The sequence below is a fragment of the Polyodon spathula genome, chromosome 18, assembly GCF_017654505.1.
Source record: "Polyodon spathula isolate WHYD16114869_AA chromosome 18, ASM1765450v1, whole genome shotgun sequence".
Lineage (NCBI taxonomy): Eukaryota > Metazoa > Chordata > Actinopteri > Acipenseriformes > Polyodontidae > Polyodon > Polyodon spathula.
Window position 1 is genome coordinate 25,846,098 of NC_054551.1, and position 17,512 is coordinate 25,863,609.

The following is a 17,512-nucleotide window of genomic DNA, read 5'->3' on the forward strand; positions in this document are numbered from 1 at the left end:
ATAATTGAGCCGTGCATTGCACAGTGTAACTCAAAGGGACCTGACGTCAGAGCTGGGCTGTAGCAGATTCACGTTTAAAAGCAGCAAGCTTTTATTCTGAAATTCATACCACTGCACCGTAAGAATCAGTCACCATCAATCTTGAGTTCTGAGATGATTTGAATAAACTTCACTGCATGCCTATATGTACAGGATGATTAGGAATTGTGTTCGTGTGTGTGTGTCTATATATATATATATATTATAGATAATATATATATTATATATATATATATATATATATATATATATATATATCAAATATACAAGTATATTTTCATATATAATTTTAATGTGAAAATAACACCTCCTTTTCGAAAACCGGATGGCCTACAACAGTATCATGCATTTCTATATATATACCAAAAATTCATTTATAATATATATATATATATATATATATATATATATATATATATATATATATATATATATATATATATATGTGTATGTGTGTGTGTGTGTGGTACACCCATTTGGTGTGTGTTTGAAATGATAACCTTAATCTGAAAGACATATAACAATTAGTGTTTTTTTTATTTATTTTTATGTGATTGTTATTATGCTTTTTATTGTTAATATAACAGAGAAATAAGTATTTATTTATTTATTGTTTAGTTATGACCACTTTAACCCTAACCTTGAGACAGTGGTTACAGATGAATACACTGAAACTGAACCCACAGCTTGGCATCAGTTCAGGTGCACCATTGTCCTTATTAGGTTAAACTGAAAAGAACTGTGCACCGTACCACATTCATTTCAACTGCCTCTGAATAAACCTTCTAGGTGGCTACCCCTGTCAGCTAAAGTGTAAGAGGTTTACAAATAGAAACTTATTATGCTGCTCATTAGCAGTATCTTTAAACATGTATTGTGTCAAACCATGGTAAAAGAATACACAGTGTAGTAAAACACAGCACAAGCCATGTTAATACATATTATAAGCACAGGGGAAATCACGCTAAACTGTAAATCACTGTGTCAATTTACCATAGGATTACATTGGATTAATAAGGGGTGATTTCTTTACGTGTATTTTAAAAAGCAACCTGTTTACAATGTTTTGTTATAGCTAGAAGATCATATGTACGATAGAATTGCCAGGGCACAGGAGTTCTACATGCTTCCCAGTGCTGCTCTAATGAGGACTGATGTGCCACTGTAGATACACTGTATGGTAGGGTCCTGTATTCATTCCAAATGAAATCATTTCTAAAACCTCAAATCTAATAACCTTAACTCAGACCAAGAGACAGTGAAACACATTACATGAATTACTATACTAAAAATGCACTTAAACACTTAGTTATTACAGACTGTTACACTGTATATGGTATAATTTCATTATCTAGGGTAATATTTACTTTCAATTGTATATATTGTGACCTAATATCTACTGCATCCTTCATATTTTAAATTAATTCAGGTTATTTTTACTACAGTTATTAATAAAGATTATAATGAATTGGCGTCCCACTGGTACGTCTAGATTGATATCCAATCTGAGTCTTGTACATGGGGAAATGAAGATAAAAGTACCTCTAATTTAATATATAGAAAATAATAAAAGAAACCTGTCAAATTCAACTTTGACAACTGTTTTGACATTGATAACAACCTTTTATGTCATCAAATACTTTAACTAGTTTATTTTAGTAAGGTGTAATACTGTACATTTTGTGATGGAGGTTAATACAAGTTCTTATTCTCTTATTTGTTGAGTACCCTACTCTGTTGTTCAGATAGCTATATCTATCAGTCTGATGTGTGAATACATTTATTATACAGTGCTATGAAATGTTAATAATGGCACTCAAAACTGCCTGTCTGTTATAAACAGATAAGGTTAGATAATACAGCATCTGTTTTGGTATAGCAGTCACTGTGCCTGTATATCACAGACATAAAACAGGACAGCAGGCTTTTTTCTTTTTTTTTCTGGGATTCCTAATCCATCATAGATTTTTTTTTAATTTGTGGTGCACATTTATATAAATTTACAGTACAGCAATTTTGCACCTAAAATATGATTTGTTGACTTATTTATGTTGCAGAGTGCTGAATAATATATAACTACACTGGGTCCATGTTAATGATGTAATCTGTGGCATATATAAGTACCTTCACTGCTTAAGTGTACATTGCTCCCCCTTATTCATGTAACAAGGGGGAGGCTGTGTGTGAATGGAGACCCAACACACTGCAACGAGCTTCTTAGCCGCTATGCAAACGATACAAGGCTCTTTTGCAGTCATGGTTATAGAGCTTTTAATATCATCATACAACACTGCCCGTTACATTAACATCACTAGAAACAATACAACTACAGTAAAAACTAAGATTAGGAGCTTTAAGGTGCAGTGATTAATAACAGCCTGTGATAACATATATGAGCTGGATATCCAATATATTTATATATGTGTGGTAAATTGTCATGTAACAAAGGAAGTTAATTCGCCACACAGTGGAAAATGAGTCATCTGTATAAGCACAACAAATGACAAATGAGACATACCAAATAGCATTATTTGGTGAATACTGTTAAAAAAATAATTGTACATATCCAATATAATAATAATACATAATTAACAATGCTTTTAAATACACTCACACACATTGCAACAGGCAAGGTCTGTTAGATAAATGCCTCCTAATTAATTTGCAGTGGTGAGTCTTTTATCTTTTATTCTGCAGCTCTTTTGTTGATTTTATATAATTCTGAGCTATAAACTACAAAGCTCAGCAAATTGAAATAATACACTCTAAATGTTATTATCTAGTGGCTTCAACGTCAGTGCGGAGGAAAATATTAGCACTATCCTTAGGCAAAGGGGTTTTTTTTTTTTGGGGGGGGGGGGGGGGGGGGGGTTCACAGTAATGCCATATAGGCCCAGTGCTCAGTCAACATTTTTAAAAGCTATACATTTAAGAAATAACAAGGAGCAATGTGCAGCTGATTCACCTAAAACAACCACCAAATATGTTATATAGAGACACTGGTTTACCCCGAAAAATAGGTGTTTGATTTAATCCAAGTGGAGTCCCTGGTAAACAGCTATAACACTATGTAACATAATTTTTGTTCCTGGGTAGTAAGTGTTATTTCCTAATTGCTTATGCCTCAAAAGTATAGAAAATGGCTATTATTCCCCACAAACTTTGCTTTTGTGACCAGGATAGTGATATTTCAAAATATCACTATTTCCAATGGGAAAACGGGCAAATGTGTGTCTTTTCGTTCACATAAAGTCAGAAAAAAACAACATATGAATCCAAATTAACATGTATTTATACTGTATTTACAGTATAATCGTAAATCTCGAAAAACTACTCACTTCTAAATCTTTTGTAGTCATTTTTGTATTACTTTAGTAAATACAGTATAATCGCAAATCTCGAAAAACTACTCACTTCTAAATCTGTTGTAGTCATTTTTGTATTACTTTAGTATAAATACATGTCAATTTGGATTCATATGTTGTTTTTTTCTGACTTTATGTGAACGAAAAGACACACATTTGCCCGTTTTCCCATTGGAAATAGTGATATTTTGAAATATCACTGTCCTGGTCACAAAAGCAAAGTTTGTGGGGAATAATAGCCATTTTCTATACTTTTGAGGCATAAGCAATTAGGAAATAACACTTACTACCCAGGAACAAAAAAATAAATAAAAAATGTGTTACACAGTGTAATTCACCCCAGTGAGGTATAGCCTGTCCAAGAACCATCATTATTCAATTTAGTGTTTAGTTTCTTGTCTTCAATTATCCACATACCCTGCAGTTGTGTTAACATTGCAAGCAATATGACAGCAAGACTATTTTAAAACCGAGGGTTTCTTTATTGAACTGTTTAAAAATACTGGTATTGGAACTGTAGGACTGAAAATAGAGATCTGCAGTGCTTTAATTTATTATGGCAACATATCCGCGATTTCAGTACCTATATTAAGGCTGGGAATGTTACTTTGCACAACGGGTTAAGCCAGCTAACACCTAGCAGAAGTATATATTTCAAACTTGCATTACAATAATACCAAAGTCCTACACCGGCACCTGTACTTGTGGAAAGCTGTTTGACAAGTGTGGCGTTTTTGGCTGGCTCATGCGCACTGTATCGGAGAGACTGCACTGCACAGCCTGAAGTAATTAAAAAAAAAAAAAAAAAAAAAAAGAAACTGTTTTTAGGTGACACACAAGGGTAAGGGAAGTTTTCCGCAATCTTTTAAAAAGATGTGCAAATGTAACGTTGACAATTTTGACTAAGACAGCAGAACAGGGTTACAAAAAATCCTGCTGTGTTCTTCCCTGCTGTGGTGTGTGAACGTGAACCCGCAGGCGCTGTCCAAGGTAGGGTGTTTCTGCTTTCTTGTTTCTTTCATCGACTTAACTGAAGTAACCCTGGTTTTATATATTGTAACATTATAATCGTTTGACTGGAAACCGTTTTAAAAGACGTGCTAAGAATGAGAAAATAGAGCACTGCAGTGCAGTAACACTGTTTTTATTGTAAAGTATATATGCTGTACTGGTGTAAAACCATTTAACTATTTAAATGACAGGCTGTACCTGTTTTAAGCAGCAAGTGTATTATTTAACAAAAGTCAACTCCTTGTGGATACTGTATATGGCCAAATATTGCAGATGGCAGTTTTACCAGCACAATGTAGTTATGTAAATATAGTTCAGTTTGTTTATAGTAGTTGTATATTTTATGTACTGTGTCTCTTGGTTGAACTTTTGGCACTTTTAAACAATCACTGGTTAAACTCTTTGCTTTACTTGGATTGTACAATTAGTATTGTATTATATTATAACTGGTTTTGTCTTCTTAGTCATTTTACATATGCACATTCAAATTGGTAGTTGTCTTTTATTGCACATAAACTACACTGATTTCTATGTTTTGGGTAATAAATGTGCTAATTGGCTATAAGGAATATACAGTATCCCATAACCCCCACCCCCTGGCAAGGTCTAGGCTTATTTTCCAGTTTTAGCACAGCTGAAAGTTTCCATGAATGAAGTACAAACACATTCCATGCCCACTGTAACCTTAGAGTGTGTTCTTGTGTTGATTATTGGCTATTGGAACAAATATCCATTCAACTCAAAGGGACTGTGTACAGATCTGCCAGACCCAACAACTGATACAATTGAAGTGCGTGAAACGGCTGGTAATTTGCCCCATTGCAGAAAGCCCAGGCACTTCTGTATTATGAAGAATGCTGTGTTAAGTTAACATTATCCATTAACTGGTAATAGTTATTTACATCGTTTATGAGATTTGGTGAGTGTGTTGCCATTATTATGGTATGTCTCAGATTGATTTACGTCAACAAAAGAACCAATTTTCCTACTTAAATGCACACTTTTACTTATAGCATTTGTATTGTCTGCAATTGCAACCTTTTTTTTTCACTGCATAGACATTGCAAAGTATACTGTAGACTTATTGTTATTTGTTACCCCTAATTAGACATTCCAATAAAGGAAGTTAACCTCAGTGTCATTTCTGCCCATCATTATGAAATACCCTAATCACAGACTAGGAAAGAATGTCAATGCAATCTTCAAATGGTAACGGTTTTTAAAAAGAAGACAGGTGGAAATACTTGAAATGCTGTTTTATATTTAGTGATGACGAACAGCATGTCAGGTCATAATTAGTAGCTGTCATTTGAATACATTTTAAAGACAGCCAAGAAGACAATTAGAACAGTGCATCTGTCTTTCATTCCTTCCATTGCATGACAGTGAACTATTAAAAAATGGGCAATGACTCCAAAAATTGCCATCTGGAATAAAACAGCTGGGTGAAGTACATGATTTTATTCCACTACTCTGAGGTTTATCAGCTGTTTCCAGAGTGCTTGTTAGAGTTAAGATATGCTAAGCTTCCACTGTTGATGTGAAACTAAAAATCTACCTCTCCCAAAATACATTTTATTAATTATTTATCACAATGTATTTTAAAACAATACAGAAGTCTTCTTCCACCTAACCCATGAAATAACCACATAGTTTGTCAACCCCTGTGGATTTCAAGACCTGTAAAGTAATCAGGCATTACAACAGATATCCAATTAAAATACTGTACCAAAGGGTAACTGTGGCAGTGTAGCAGCAGGAATTAGACCCACAGACAGAAAACTGCAGTTTAAATGCTGGTGAGCATGTTTATTTACAAAACAAACACAAAAACAGGAACTAAATAAACTGGCACGAGGGTCAAAGTAAAGGGTCACACAAAAGAATGAATCAGTTGTAGGCTGGGCATTAGCTTTCACTACAGATACAAAACAATACATAGACAAACTCAAACTCAAACTTGGGAAATGGCCACACCTGTGATTGCTGGCAGGGACAGATTTAACCCCATCCCTGCCATCCTTACATTCTCCTACCCACTATTTACACCAGCAGGGCTTTTGCCTTGCAACAGTATCACTGTAAGATTTCAGAAAATCCTGGTTTCAGCTGGCTGGAGTTCTAGTATAAATAATGGTGATATAGATAACTTGCATTTAATATTTCCTTTTAATATCCTTGCCACCACAATTACAATGCTTGACCAATATGAGTAGCTCTGTGTAATGCATATACTGGAAGTTACTGTTAATGTAAGAAATACATTTTATTACTAAAAATATAAAGGTAACTTTTATTATTCAGTGCCATTGTCACTGCTCCCCTTACTTGATAGATTACCTTCTCATATTGTAACCATGGTTCGTTTGCTTGGGAATTGAGTGGCAAGGGCATCAAATATCAATATCAAATATAAGTAAATCGTTTTTAAAATTCTTATCTTAACTCTTAAATTATACACCTGTATAACCCATTCAATTAAAATATGCAGGGCTCATACACATGATTTTATGAATGCTTGCAACACAATATCATGATGTGTTATGTGGTTACAGCCAATATACCTTGTAGATAGTATGCACTAAACTGTGTTGTTCACTGTGACTGATCTGTTTCACAACATTCAACATTGTGAATTAGAGCAGTTCTACTGTATTTTCAGAAACCACGTGTTGACTTGTTGCTTCTGTTTTTGCACAGCTATGTTAATTAATTCTTAATTTGTCACCTTTATCTTCTCAACCATGCACACACGTTCTAATGTTACTTATAAATAGAAAACAGGATTATGCAAGTCAATTGAAAAGACAAAACTGGTGTGCTACAGTAGCTTATTACCTTTCAGGGCAGTCATTTTTACATTCCTTTGTATATACTTGAACTTGAACAAACTGCTTATAGAGATAGGTTCCCTATCATAATTATGCTTTAGATATTAAATGTTTACTGTCAATATCCAACAAGCCTGTTGCTTACCACAGAATTGGTCACCTGGTAAGGTTACTTGTTATTAACTGAAACCAAAGACTGACAAGTAATACCTATAGGTATAATTTGTTTGTTTTTCCTAGGATTCAGTCCTCATAGTATACACCGTGAATGATGTGTGAACATGGTTCTGTCTTTTATGATATAACATGAATATATGTGTTGTTTTTGCATCAGGTTTTCACAAAGTACTGGAAATGCAAAACTCCAGAAAAATAAACAAATAATCCTTCTAGTTTTTAATGAATTAGTGCTGTGACAAAATAGATAGGCAATACATTTAGAATGGATTCTCAATGTTCTAAGCCTATATAGCTGTATATCTAAATGTATTTCTTACCAAACTTTTTTCCCCTCAAGACATTCTTAAATTAGAGAGAGGGGGAATTGACCTAGATGTTGTACTCCCTCTGGAAAAGCAGATATTCACCGTAGGTTTATATACTTGCTAACTTTTAAATGTTTAAGAACTACTGTATGTTGATGATTATTTGGTGGAGTTCAATACTAGCACACAAAGCAGTGCATTTGTTTTCATGATTATATGACTAGTATCTGTTATTCAAAAAGCAGAATGTAGATATTGTTTAATTCTTGGGATGCCTGGAGGAAAGTCTTTTAAATTCACATAAAAATACATTTTGTATAAATGTCGATATTATAAAGGTCAACAACACAGTCCACATGGGTTGTATAACCACCTAAAACCTTTACAGTAATATGCTCTGTGTGGACACCTTGCTCCACAATTAAACAGGGTTCCATTTTGAAACAAGAGTAAAGCTTGTGGGAAAGCTTGTGACAGTCACCTGTTACCTAATTCAATTCAAGTTTGTATTTGAATACCTGCAATGTGCATTTTTGAAACATGGTCCTATTTAATAAATGTGGTATTTTAATATTTATTTGAATCCGTACGTCAATAGTGGTACGGTACTGGTGCTTTTTTATTATCAATATTAGGGTTGAAATGTTTGCCATCTTGTGGCTGTTTGGAACAACTGCAGTACGTGGGTCAAGAAAAGATCATTCAACCATTAACCGAGGTACTGTTAAATATTGGTATTGTGTTTGTGCTCCAAGAGACTGTAATCAAGTAATCAAATTGGTGTTCCGTTTCAGTGTAGTTAAAGTTAATTCATTTAACTAATGAATTAAGCCTGGTGGGGAAAGCAGAGGCAACTGAGATTCATTGTGACATACCCACCTCGTGGATGCAAAAATAAAATAAACATGACTCTGGTAGCATACAAAATGTGAGGACACCCACTCAATTGAAATCCTTCTAGTGTAGTTCTTACATTGGGTGATCAATAATATATATTTTTTGTTTAAACTACAGAGAGTAAAATGTTTTTACATAGAGCATCAATAACGTCTTGGTGTTTGTTTTTATTTGTATCAATCCAACTTGAATGTTATTACAAAACGAATGCTAAAGAGATGCCATATTAGAGGTGTTAGTACCATGAGAAAATAGGTCAACATGACCCTCATCACATATGTGATTTGGAAGCATTCATGTTTCTTTTTTAGGAGGAAGGCAGGTGCTTGGAATTATCCCTGCCGGGTAACTTCAAATAAGCCATGGTTCTCAACTGATAGTGCAGCTGTAACAAAAATGTAGTGGCACATTTCGATTTGGCTAGACCATAGCTTTGCATGATGACTGAAGTGGCTCTAAATGATAATTTCAGGCTTACATTATTATAATCTCTTACTTCAAATCACAAGCCTGCAAAAAATGCACAGTCAAAAAATTGAATACTGAAAAACATTTTGCATATATATATATATATATATATATATATATATATATATATATATATATATATATATATATATTTTTTTTTTTTTTTACATTAGTTTATATGGGCTTCAACGGCCGTATATATTATTTGACACTTTTTTGTTTTTGATGATTGTTGCATGCGGCATAATACAAAAAGAAAAGAAGCAGGTCTCGAAAGTGAACTTGCTTGGAATTAACCCTTGTAAGAGCCAACGATTTGAAGCGAGAAGCCTAGGGAAGCGGCAGATTTAAAACAAAACAAAAAATCAAATCAATCAAAATTCAAAGCTTATGGCATTGGCACAACATGTGAGTGAGCACAGAAGCCCCTGCTTTACATTATTTCCTTACAAGACAACCATATGAAAAATGTAAAAAAAAAAAAAAAAAAAAAAAAAAAAAAAAAATTAAAAATAACAAGATTAAAGGGGCTTTTAAACTGTATCTTGAAGTTTGATATGTATAGCTTCACAGGTAAGGGTGACATCAATATGTGGAAAGCTCACCTATACCATTGCCATGATGGCTATGCATCACGAAATAGTTGACAGCATTTAAATCTGTTTTCTTATAATCTACAAGGTTACAGATATAAGGATTCACGACTATGGAGAATTCTATTTTTCTTTTTCTACTCCAGTCTGTTTTCTTTGCACACTATAACATCAACTAGACTTTTTGAAGGCATATTTCAGAAAAAAAAAAAACATTTATACAATCTCTGTTTTGTTTTATACAGAAGTTAAACTACTTGACAATTAACAACTAGGGGGCAGACATGCTTGGGGAAAAAAAGAGGCAATATTGTTCAGAGGATATTGCTCCTGAAAAAATAGTTGCTGCAAAATTATTGTATCAAATTTTTGGTACAGATATAAATATATTTCAAAATGCCTGTTGTCATTACAAACAAAAAACAATACTTTTTTCCTCCTATTTAAGAATCCCAGCCTCTTGCTCTACTATTTCATGACCGGTTCGTGGCGGGTTTTCTTTAGATTTGCATGTGTGCACACAGTTCTGGCAGTGAAAATCAGTATGCTGACAGGTGGCAGTAAACATGAATGCAATATGGTTTAACGATAATAATGTAAATAAATATTGGTATGCAATTGATAAGCAGTAATGAAAAAAAGCTAATTTTATATTTTTTCTTATTTTTGTCAGTAGTTAAGGCAAAAAAAGCAAAATGCCACCTGAATGGGGTTTGCACAGAAGCTACACAATAATCCACTGTTTTGTTCTTGTTGAGGTAAGTTTGTCTTAATTATTCATTCACCCAGGGAAAACAATGCTTAAATAATGTCTAATAAATACAAATTTTTCTACATTGAAAAAAAAAAGAATATAAAACTGCTTACCATTTACTGACACTAAATAAACAATGAATTCAAATTGATGAAGTTAACATATTTCTAGTGGGATTTTCACTGACTGAGAAATGTGCCTATAATGTGCCCATAGTGGAAAATATAGGCCGGTATCTGATACACACCACAAAGTAAAATAATCTACTTGCTTTTTATCAAAGGGGCAGAGGTACTAATTGGTTAATGACATGCATGAATGTGGTAAAGGGGTGAGAGGGCAATCTTTGAACGTGCTATAACATGTGTTTCCTTCAAAACTGCACATTTGAAACCAAAACAGTGAATGGAAGTGCTGGCTTAGTGCCAGTATTCTTCAAATTATAACAGAGCCATGCATGACTTAGATAAGCATGTTAACATGTAAGCATGTGTCAAATGGGGTAGCTGGTTGGTTAAGAAGGTATTGAAGCAGAGAGAAATTTCACCTTCTAGGTACCCAAAAGCTCCATAACATTTGAAATATAAATTGGGAATAGTGCAAAATCACTTCAAGAAGACTCCTTTTAAAGGGAATGTCAAGAGGCTTGGCGGGCCAGTGGCTAAAGCAAAAGGCTTGATACCAGATTCCCGGTTCAAATTCTGGCAGCCACTGACTCACTGTGATTGCAGCAACAATTGTTGATGCATAGTTCACCCCCTAGTCTCTGTAAATCGCTTTGGATAAACGTGTCTGCTAAATAACTAATTCATAACAATGCCCTTATTCTTTCTTACAGTAATTTCTTGGCTGACACTACCCTATTTTACTGTGACTCTCCTATAAGATCACAATATTGTTGGGCTGTGCAGTGCTGAGAAGAAAAGAATTTGCAATGTGTGTTTGTTTAAAAACCAGTTTTGTGAATATGCTTCATTAAAATATGTATTTTAAAGTCTTGCCATAGAGGGTTTAGGATAAGAAGTGTTTTAGTAAAAATGTAACTTTTAGAAACTTTCAGTACTGTATTTGAGATGAGACCACTGGCTAAATTAATTAGCATAAAAAGACCTTTTGATTTAATGTACAGCTATGGCCAAACATTTTGCACCATATAGAATGAACTAATACTGCTTCATAAAGTCTAATGAAACCTACTGAATAACGTTAACATATTAAATTCTAGTTTTCCATATACTTAACAAAAATCTGACAATGACTAAAAGATGTGACGTTTCAAAATCTAACATGAAATACTGTACTCCTATTATGGCCTCCGATAGACTTTTGCGATCTCATTTTGTAGCGTTAATGTTAAAATGTTTTGTTTTTTTGTTTTTTTTAATAATGTCTCAATCCTAAATTGGCCATTTTGGCCATAGCTGTAAATTTAATAGACATTTGCAATCAGTTCCTCTTCTGTGATGTTGCCTCCATTGAGCTGCTAATAGAATAATTTAATGTGACTGCCTTACCTTTTCCATAGAGAGCACAACTAAAATGCATTATAGATGTTTGACCCCAAAGAGGGATAAATATCCCTTCCAAGGGGAGCATAGTTGACACACTCCTGTCTCTGTTTTAAAAACTCTCATCCTCTTGTGATTTGGCTTTGTGGTGCTATCTTCATAACCATTGCCCTGTTATACATTTTCATGGATATGAATTAAAGAAATGATTTGCCCGTGACATGCACAACTCACAACCTGAACATTTCTGTAGCCTCCAGTAAGCTTCCTGAGACCACATTACCAGTTGATAATTGAAACTACAGCCCAAGCTAATATTTTTTTCTCTATTGTTAGAGCTTTTCAAGTAGCCCTTCATCTTGTATGGCTTAGTCCCAGTATTTCTCAAATGAACACAGAGCCGTGTATAGCTTAATATGTGGAACATTGTGCTCATGTCAAATGGATTTAATCAAACAATATTCAAGAAAAGAGTTGAGAATGTACCTCAAGGCTAGCTAACCTTGAGACTTATTAGATCATTAAGACCACTACCTAGAAATTGGCATTAACATTTAAACTTCATCTTAATCTTCCTTTCTATGTCTAAAATGCTATTTGCAGTATTGTGCACATTTTTCTTATTTCAGTTCTTCATCTTGCTTTTAGTCCAGCCTTTATGTTACGTGCAAGGTTCCTGGCTCTTTTTACTCCTGTCTCCTCTAGTCATGTCTACGATACATGTCAACTTTGATCTGTTTGTAGTGTCTACGCCTTCCTTCAGTTAGTGTCTGCTTTTCAAAACTATAAGTCACTGCTGAAAAAATGAATTGAAAGGTGTTTTTTTTTTTTTTTTACTTCTCACTGTACTGTTGTATAGTAAGCAATGCATAGCAAGGAGTTTTGACTGCATTTGTCATCTTTTGTGATATTTAGTTGTTGTCACCACCCCATGTGCAAAGGTCTTTGAAACACCATATTGCATGGCTTGCAGGCAAATTCTGTTATAATTGTGTTTTGCTGCATATGAGTGTATCAATTTAATTTATTTTGAGAAGTGACTTTACAATGGAAGGATAATTACTGACTGTGTTTAAAAGATGTAGCTTAATTGCTAGGGAAAACTCTTTATTGACATTGTGTTTAATGGTTTGCACTTTCCATTAAAAGACTATTTACTATATAGTATTTGAGAAATTTAGATTCAATCTTCATGACCTAGGAACCAGTGTTACTGAACCTTACCCCTGCAATGGAAGCAAACATTCAGTGTATTCTCCCTCTTGGGCAAGCACACACATCTGTTGGTGAAAGTATCAATAGTGAGAGCTAGATATACAGCCAGGTGCTCCTATCTGTCCAGGGACCTGAAGCACTTCATTAATGTATTAGTACTTAAATATTAATCCAAGAACAAAAAAAAACAAAAACAAAAGCAATTGTAGACAGCTTTAATCAAAATGGTAGCCCCTCCTAGTAATATAAAGAGCTGCTTTATATTATGCTTTTATTACAGTTCACTGTACTGTTTACTGTGACTTTTACCATGTTTTGTGATACTTGTTATATGCTTGAAATGGATTATCTTGTATTTACTGTATTGTGATATGTTTTTACACATAGTTTATGTTTTAAACTATTACAAGGGATGAGCCTAATTTGAGACCAAGAATTGGTAAGAATTGAACTCATGGTTTCTCAGTGCAGATATTGTTACTATAGCATACCGCTGCTCTAACGTTTCCACAAGGGTAATAATTAACAAGAAGCAGAGATCTTAGGAGATAACAATTTGAATTAGAACATTTAATATTGCTGCAAGGCTGTCCAGGTGCAATGTTCTGAAGAATTGCAATCTGAAATTGCAGATAAAATACTGTATGATTAAATGAAACGTGTTGTAATGCTGATTTTGTTTGTTTATTATTTTTATTTTAAGGGATATTATTTTCACATGACAGTTGTTGATGTCTCACATGGCACAACTGTATCTATTCCTGACTGTGTCCTCTGAGGTACCACTAAGAAGAGTTTACTCTTTAAAAGCGCCACTTTATGTTTCTAATGCCAATGAGGCAGTAAACCTCCTGATTAGAGAATAATATCCATTTTATTGATTGTACTTTCATCATTGGAGATGTGTATTGTTTTAGAGAGTCTGTTTTTCTCTTGTGAACTGGTATTGTATGTTAACTATAAGCAAGGGTAGACAAAAATCAGGATGTCTAACTGCATGAAGGTAAACCGAAAGGACAATGACGATAAAGAAGCCACCCAATTATAAATACAAGCAGTGTTGACTACAGCCACTCTGCAGTGCCAGCTGGAGCATAACTGGGCTGCCACAGTCCGAATAAAAATAAAGGGCTGGATTTTTCCCCTCGAGACAAATAAATGTGCAGCATGTACAGAATCAGCATCTGAAGTTATTTAAAACGGGTCACATCAGTGATTTGGAAGTCCTGTTTTTGTTTTTTGTTTCTAAATGTGTATTGTTTTGAATAGGTTAATACTTTCATTATATATAGATAATTATAAAAAAAAAGAACAATTCAATAAATAAATAAATCATTATGTATTAAGCTACAATAACAAGCATTGCAATAAACCCCAGATTGTCCCAGGACTTTGGTCACTACTTAGACCTCATACTAAAAGTGAATCAAACCCTACAACTACTGTATAATTGTAATGCTTGGGATTGGTTATCTATTTAATCACATTATTGCTGTGTGATAGAGTTTGTTATTCCTTCCTGTTCTTTGTGAGAAAGTCAACACATATAAGCCTTCTTAAAGTTGGAAACAATTTGTGTTGAGGATAAAGTAGCATTTTTTCTCAGAAGACATACTATGGTAATCATTCCTGTAAGAATAAAGGTTTTAGTCCTATATCCTTATACCTGTAGGTACGTTGCAGATGGCTTGTGATCAGCGTTGCTCAAAAATTCCAATATCATTCCTTTGACTGACTACTGAATTGCACAGCATTAGCAATTTAATTGATTTTTCGCAGCATGGTATAAAGTCAAGATCAGACTAAGGCATCCTTGGGCAACTTGACCATTTTACTATTGAAATAAAATAAAATGCTTAGAAATACTTATTTCGTTACTGATTCTCATTAATAAAAAAAAACCCTAACCCCCAGTAGCACCATCTTTGAAGGATGTTGGTGTGTTAAACCACAGTGCAAAAAATTCTAATGGTATGTAAATATTCATAAAACACACATTTATTGAAATAGACATGGATTATTAAGACTTTGTTTGCAAAGTATAATTTTGTGTAGGCTAATTTGTTTACTTCTGTGCTGAGCTAAGGGAAAACAACTAACGAGTGACAGTGACACTGTTGCCTCAAGTTTTAGAGAATTATTTGTTGTATACAAAGATCGATGTTGCTGCTGTAGATTTTAAAATATCAGTGTTCAGTTCATGTTGGAATTGATCTATGTTGTTGTAGTACTTGCAAAGCTAACAGTATTTTTGTTAGTTCTGTACAAGTCATTTTATACTGTTTTTCTTCATTGCAGCTTTGCTAACCAAAAACAATAGGTTCCAAAAAAAACAAAAAAACTTCAACATCCCTCTCAAAACCTGTCTCTAGATTCTAAAAAAGACTTACAATTGGTTCTGTAAAACTCCCAAAAATAAATGTGATGTATATGTGTTCACTTGCTATTGGAGGGTTAGTATTGTATCTCCCAGAATATATGCTGGAATAAATGTGGGTTTGCTAATGAAAAGAAAGTGGGGCAATTAAAATATAGTTCTAGTAAAGTAAGTATTCACAATTGTTTGTCCAGGACATCAAACTTAACCTTTTGAGTACATTAAATACAGTAGAAAGTGCATAATACATCAAATAGTACATAAAATATAGTGGAAAGTGCCTAATACATGATGGTAACATAATACGTGAAATAGTAGCAACACTATAGCAGATATCAGGCTTAAAGAGCATGGAAAGCAAAAGCGAACAGGTGGGTCTTGAGAGTTGATTTAAAGCAAGTGACAGTGGAAGCATCACGCACCAAAGCTGGGAGAGAGTTCCAAAGAGTCGGATCCATGAAGTTAAACAAGTGTTCTCCGAGTGTGGTGCACTTTTGATTGGGGATAACAAGCAGGCCAGAGTTGGAGGACCTCAGCTTGTGGGCAGGGTCAGCAGGTTGAGGAGGTACTTGAGGCTTGTGTGATGAAGGGCATTTTAGGTGAGCAGGAGAGTTTTGAAAATAATCCTGAACTTTACAGGTAGCCAGTGCAGCTGGGTAAGACGTGGGTGATGTGTTCATGTTTTTTACATCTGGTAAGGATCCTGGCAGCGTTATTCTGAACTACCTGCGGTCAGTTTATGGTGCGTGACGGGAGACCACCATAAAAGAGAGTTGCAGTAGTCGAGTAGAGAGGAGACAAATGCACGACAAAGTATCTCTGTATCTGGGAGGGAAAGGTAGGGACGGACTTTGGAGATGTTTCAAAGATGGTAGAAGGAAGATTTGACCACAAAGGAGATGTGGGCATCAAAGAAGAGGTTGCTGTCAAGAAGTACACTAAGGTTTTGTACTGTATGGAAAGGCAGCAGCAGACAGTTTCTGAGGTTCAGGGAAGCTATATTTAGATTCTTAAGTTGAGTTTTATATCCTACTAGAAGTAGTTCAGATTTGTTAGTGTTCAGTTGAAGAAAATTGGCAGACATCCAGACCCAGAAGACACTGCTGAGGTGAAATGAGCCATCTTGTCCAAATGCAAACAGATAACCCAAAAAAATAGGGGATAGAAACTGAGAGCTTCCTTTACCCTACAGTACTGTAGTTTCAGATATTGTTTGTGTGTGCTTTACTAACATGAGTTTCTTTAAAAACACCATATACCATCATAATCCTGTAAAAATGAAAAGTGAAAACAATTACATGTTTGAATCCAAAACCATAGTTGTCAGAATGTTAAGTGATATGTATAGAATATCAGATGTGAAAAAAATGCCCACCGCTCACAATAAGTGATAGCTGACTGAACAATAAACTTTGTAAATGGTTCATAGTTGCCGTTGCTAAGTTTCAAGTGGATATTTAAAATATGTAATTAAAGAAACACATTTTGCTTCAAATCATCAAAACATTACAATCATTAAAAAATGCAAAATATTATTCCAAAATGCCTGGCTTAATTGCTCTATTTGAGTATGGCACATTGTTTTTCAGCGTGTTACAAACATTTAGCTTTTATTACTCCAAACGCTTTCAAATCTTCAGGGGTATAAGGAACATAGGGCATGCATTTCTTATTAAGCGTGACACACTAGATAAACCTTTGCTGCTTGAAGCCTGGTGCTTTGAAGTTCACCATTTGTATTTGAATACTGAAACTGAAATTCTAGATCATTTATTGGTAATTTATGTTGGACCAAGAAAATATGGTATTGCTTCTTTGTGATTAGTTCAGGTCAGAACAATACACTTACATTACCAGCTGCATACCCAGAATTTCCACTAGTTCAGCAGGCAAAGACACTGTAAGAAGTGCAAACATGCTGTATTTTTGTTTAGTTACATCATTGATACCGTAGTATAAGTTATGATGC

At 34.3% G+C, this 17,512-nt stretch overlaps 1 protein-coding gene across 1 annotated transcript in view; it reads left to right on the top strand.

The window, feature by feature from the left end:
* The first annotated feature begins 10,392 nt into the window (after positions 1-10,392).
* LOC121330675 (phospholipid phosphatase-related protein type 5-like) overlaps positions 10,393-17,512 on the top strand; it is a 29,351-nt gene continuing 22,231 nt past the window's right edge. The window contains exon 1 of the mRNA XM_041277376.1: positions 10,393-10,447. The gene's annotated coding sequence lies outside the window, so the exon portion shown is untranslated. The remainder of the gene's footprint in view (positions 10,448-17,512) is intronic.